Genomic DNA, 6,000 nt, shown 5'->3' on the forward strand with positions numbered 1-6,000 from the left:
CTTGTTCACGATGAATACATCATAAGTGGTTTGTTTTATTTAGAAGATGAAACGTCATAAACATTTTGTTTGGACTGGTCTGCGTCTCTTTTTATTTCAAATGTACCCTCCTAGCCAGACTGGATTTCGCCATGATCCCGACTTCAAATGTCATTTAACGTACCAAGTAAGTGCTCACTCAACAGCAACATCTTGTGTTGACAACTGTGTAGAAGACTAGGAGTGGTGCTGTCATCATTAGGATCTATTCAGTGTGTTCTAATAAAGGAAGATGTCGATGGAGGGCTTCACCATGGGGACAGCGGCTCATCCTTTTTTCTTCATTGTGTTTTTCTCCATAATACATTGAGAGCCAATCTTTGTGATTGTGAGACTTGGCACAGAAAGCTAGGGCTATTTCTGAAGCATAGTAGCTTGTAATGTTTTAATTGTCATAATCTTTCACAAGTGGGACCTTTCACAAGTGGGATCTTAAGAGTGGGACCTTTTATCTTTGTTTTCGCAGTCGCAAGTTGATTCATGAAAAAGAAAAGTTCAAAATCAAACTTTTGAACTTCGCGCCGAACCCCACTACCGGTCAGTCAGCATGACGTCACTAATCGATTTTATTATTATTTTTTAAATCTGCGGCTGGTTTCTGCAGATCAAAATGTTACGAAGCCTCAGCGAGAGTGGGAAAGCTCGAGACTGATCTTTGTTCCACACCTTTAGCTCAGCCCAGAGCATAGCCAGAAATTTGTTCAACCATACATTATGTATCGTGCTGCGTTATGCACACGCAAGCAAATTGAATTTCGTTTGAACCAGGCTACGTCCCATTGTTACACAGTAATAAATTTTTCCCATGAAGAAAAAGTTTTCTATTTTATGCATTGGCGCCCGCAATGACGGCTCGATTGAAGGCGATTTCGGTTTCGGTTTCTGACTGCGCAAAGCGCCACCTGTTTCCTGCAGCAAGTGTCATGGCGACTTCCTGTTTACCTTTCTGGCTCCAACGCGTGCTTTCAACTTCCAAACTTCTGCGCTGTTCTCCGTGACATTGTGAAATCTATATGGATTTATACGTGGTGATCATATCTAGTACCATCCGGAACATCAAGCATCAATATTTGATACGCGACACTTTGCCTACTGGTCGTCAGCAGGTAAGCAAAACGCCACTGCATCCTGCACAAGCTTGCGCGGTCCCGCGTGGTAACGCGAATATGTAGTGCTTCTACGGCTACCGCTGTCCTTGCATTTGGGAATAACGCTTTTCTGCTTTATTATCGCGTTAACTATAGCGACCAAAGCCTGCGTCTTTAATGGGGAAGAACGTGAGCTGCGCATACACGGACTTTAGAGAACTAGACGACGCATGTTTTCTGTTCTCGTTCTACACATGTCCTCAGTTCTCGATCGATTCCGACGATCTAGCGCAATTTTCTGTCCGGATTTTTAAAACTATAACGCATTCTTTCTTCCGCGTGGTCACAAACTGACACCACGTGGAAACAAAAGATTGTTTACGAGTGAAATTGCTCCCCAAGAAAAGGTGGGCAGAAATATGGGCTTCAGAGCAGTGTGCATAGATTGCAATATTTAAAGTATAAAGACGATTTAGACAACCTGCTGTCACATGGAACTGGCAACACAGCATTTGTACAGAATCGTCTATCGTTCAGGGTATCATTAAGTTCTATCGCTCATCCTTTATAAATTAAATGCGGCCGCCGTGGCCGGGATTCGATCCCGCGCCCTTTGGGTAAGCAGTCGAGCACCATAACCACACCACCGTGGCGCGTCTCTTTGATGGGGTCCTTCCATGCCAAACGTCCCCGACATTGCACTCATACTTCTCAAGATTCTGTTCTAAGAAATTGTGGGCAAGCTTTTTAGTGCAATATTCGACCTCTTTCATGACAGAATCATTGCAAGAAAATTTCTTTCTCTGTCCTTAGGAGGGATGTGAACGTTGCCATAGTGGTTGCTAGAAAAGGAATGGTGCTTTCTTGTTGCCTCTCATTGTCGTCCGCTATTCTCTCTCGCGATATGTTTTGTGGTGAAGCAAAACGGCGAGTCTGCGTCCATTCTGACAATTTTTAAAAAATTCTACAAAGTATATCAACACAATACAATAACACCATATGCCAGATAGTTGCCAGTAAGTGTGTCAAAAAAAGTATGGAGATCAATCACCGAGAAGTTTCAAAGAATAAGGAGTGAAAACATAGAAAAATGTATAAGTGGGGGTGTCGCACCACCCATATACACACAAATGCGAATACCCACATCAAAGTCCAAGTGCCAAATTGCCAGACAAACCTTTTTTTTTTTCTCAATTCAATTCTGCCAAAGACAGCATCTGAATAGAACCACCTCCTCGCCTTTGTCGCCAATAACCGAGACCATTAATCTTTTCAAGCTGCCATGCATAACATTGTGTAATGTACATGTATTTACAACTCTCCTCTGTAACACTGGCATTGAGAGTAAGTTAAATAAATAAATGACTCGTGTTCAGGCACATGCACTTTGGTGATGCAGTCAAATTAAAATTGGGTGCTTACACTTGATTGGAAAATTTAATTATAGTGATTTTTTTTAAGTGAGAAAATTTATGTTGAGCATCTGCCGCGTCCTTGGACGTCAGCTCGTAAGTCCGCTTCACTGTGCTGCGTGCTTCCTTGGGGCAAAGGAAAGATGCAGCGGCCACACGAGTGGTAAGATCGTATGCTGCTTTGTGTATTTCCATGTTTTCACAAGCATTCATCGGCTTTCTGCAGTGCTACCGATCCACCATGTTTCAGATGGTTTGTTCAGAAATATACTGTTACAGTATAATAAAAGTACATAAACACTGGGGATACACTTTTTATTCTTTTTTGCAGCTCCCATAAAGGTGATTCGCACAGATCATGGCTTGAAGCCGTCTGCTGCTTCAGTTTCTTACGCTTGGATCTTCAGCAAAGGTGAACTTTGCTCGGGAGATTGCGGCGCCGATCGAGCGCACAAATATTCCGCAGGTCGTCCTTTGGCCGCATCCCTTGGAAGCACATAAAATAAGCATCGTGAATGATGAGTCTACTGCTTCCTTGTCATACTTTAGGTGGAGAGCCTGTAAAAAAAAAGTTATAGAGTGATAAATATCTAAAAGGACGGTGCCACCTTACAATTACGGTGCTGAAGTGCGTGCCAACAAATGCTGCACTTAAGTGCAAGGCTCATTCTTAAAAGGTGTTAAGGGCCGGTTACACTCTTAAGTCAAAAGCTAAGTATAAAGTTGGTTCTTGAATGTGGCAGTTAGTGATGAGAAAAAAAAAAAAAACTGGGGGCAGCTACGCACTATGGCACAAAGACTGAGGAAACAAAGCTAGTGGTGTTTCCCCTCCTCCTCCCTCTTTTCCCTTTCCACCCCTTGCTATAATGTACTATATAAGAATATGCTATGCTTCCCCATCTCCCCTCCTCCTCACACTCACTTCTGTTTCCCTTCCCTTTCCCATACTATTGGGCACGAAGCCCACCACTTGAAAAGCTGGCGCCACCGTCAGCGTGACAGATAGGCAGGATCAGCAGCAGCGTTGTCTGCTTAGGGAGCACCTACATGTGCTGAAAACAAAATTTTAGAATACCACCTGTGCTGTAATTTTGATTAAATGAGGAGTTCTCCCGTTTCGGATGAGCACTTGACAACACTTGAAAGCACAGAAATATGAAAACGTGAGCTTGGGCATGTTGGTATTCCATCTTAACACCTATAGCGCACAGAAAGGACAGGAACACAGAGTTATGGCGCGGACACAGCGCTAGCAGACATAGCGCTGTGTCTGCGTCGTACTTCTGTGTTCCTGTCTTTTCTGTGCGCTATAGGTGTTAAGAAGCAATATGTAATCCCTGTCTTTGAAGGGTTCTTATATGATAGGCCAGTACTCGGTGCCACAGTGCAGGATACACGCACCGGAGCCCAGTGCCAGCTTTCACACGTGTCCACCGGGTAAAAAGCTGAGTGAAGGTTGGATTGTGAAACTTAAAAATGGTACATGATCTCACACTGCCATAGGTTGGCAAACTCACTCATGAGTCGACTCACTTGGAGAGTCTGGCTGCGTAATACAAGGGCTGTCCGTAAAGTAAGGTTCGCAGTAATTTTCACAATAAAAAACATGCTTATTGGCATTAAATAATACATGTTTGGAAAGCTTAGACTTTCCCCTATTTTTCAACATAATCACCGTGGAGATCAATGCATTTTTGCATGTGGTGTACCATCTTATTTATGCCTACATCGTAGAACTCTACTGCCATGCCACGTAGATAGCTTAAAACCTCTTCTTTAAGCTCCTCTTCGGTTCTGAAATGAATCACATCCAGGTATTTCTTCAATTCTGGGAAGAGATGGTAGTCACTTGGGGCTAAGTCTGGGCTGTAGGGCGGGTGAGTGACAGTATCCCATCCACATTTGTTGATGAGATCAATCGTTACACAGGCAATGTGCGGACGAGCGTTGTCCTGATGGAAACGCACTCCCTTCGTGAGTACGCCTCTCCTCTTGTTTTGAATCGCGCGGCGAAGGTTCTCCAGCGTCTCACAGTAGCGGTTCGCATTGATTGTTGTACCAGCGGGCATGAATTCGCACAACAATAATCCCTCCTGTCCCAAAAAACACTCGCCATCACTTTGCCGGCGACAGTCTGTTTGAACTCTCGCGGCTTCGGCGACTCTGGATGTTTCCACTGGTGTCGTGTAGTGGACCAGGTCCACTACACGACCCCAGTGACAATGAAGTCCAAGAATTTCTCGCCATCGGTTTCGTAGGCCTGAAGAAATTCGCAGGCTGCTTCAACACGTCTCCATTTATGGTTTTCTGTAAGCATTCCCTGGACCTACCTTGCAGAAACCTCTGCATACCCTAAATGGTCTGTCAAAATTTTGTCAATGCAGGTCTTGCTGACATCGGGGATCGTCTCGCAGAGCTCCCGAACCGTCACCCTTCGATCTTTCAGCATTGTTTCTTCCACTTTCGCAATTGTTTCGTCCGAAACCGATGGGCGTCCAGAACGCTGTTCGTCATGGACGTCTGCACGTCCGTCTTTGAATTTTCCGCACCATTTGCACACATGTTGAATGCTCATACACTTTTCCGTAGACAATTGGGAATGAATGTCCACCGGCGCAGTGTTTTTTGCACACAAAAAACGAATCGCAGAGCGTAATTCGCACCTGACAGAAGAAGCGAGTGGGAGCTCCATTTCTAATGGCTGCCAAGCCTGAGTGTCGCAGACAGCTCGCCGGAAGCGGAGACTACGAGAGGGAAACCACGCTGCGTGACAGAGACGCTGAATCCAGCGCAGCAGTGTGTTTGTGACTGCAGCACCTTGGGAACCTTATTTGACAGAACACCATCATATTTTGGCAAGATTATGTCCGAGTCAGTGCAGCTGAGGAAAATTTTAGTGAGTCTGAGTCCGAGTGAGACCGCCTCCGAAATCTCTGCGAATGAATCCGCTCGTGCCTTGCGTTGAAAAGGTCGTGCAACTGACTTCGACGTTGTAATGAGTGACCCGTCGACCGGGTGGACGAACGATTTGACGCGGCTGCTGCGCCGAGGCGGACGCATAACCCCTCCAACTCGGAATTCAGTAGCCGGTAACGAGGAATATCGCTCGTCAGAGCTGAAAGCTGCTGACGGAAAGTTACGTCCATGTAACTGTAGCAGCATCGCCTATGAAGAACACAACGGTGACCGGCCTGCAAAACGAGGTGGACGCGCGAGACTGGAAGTCTCAAGCGGCCAGTGCCGAGCACTTTCGCGTACTCTGTCCCGCATACAACAAGTGCAACGCTGTAGAGGCTAGCGATACTTCGAAAAACAAAAATGTGTTTGCGCTAACAAATAGTTCAATGTCTTTACCGCCAGACTGTGATATTTTTTTCAGGCTGAGTAATACATGATTTGTGCCCTAATTAGAAATAAACAACTCCGTTATGCGGCTTTTAATGTGCTGTTTCACATCACCC

The sequence above is a fragment of the Rhipicephalus sanguineus genome, chromosome 4 (assembly GCF_013339695.2).
Source record: "Rhipicephalus sanguineus isolate Rsan-2018 chromosome 4, BIME_Rsan_1.4, whole genome shotgun sequence".
Lineage (NCBI taxonomy): Eukaryota > Metazoa > Arthropoda > Arachnida > Ixodida > Ixodidae > Rhipicephalus > Rhipicephalus sanguineus.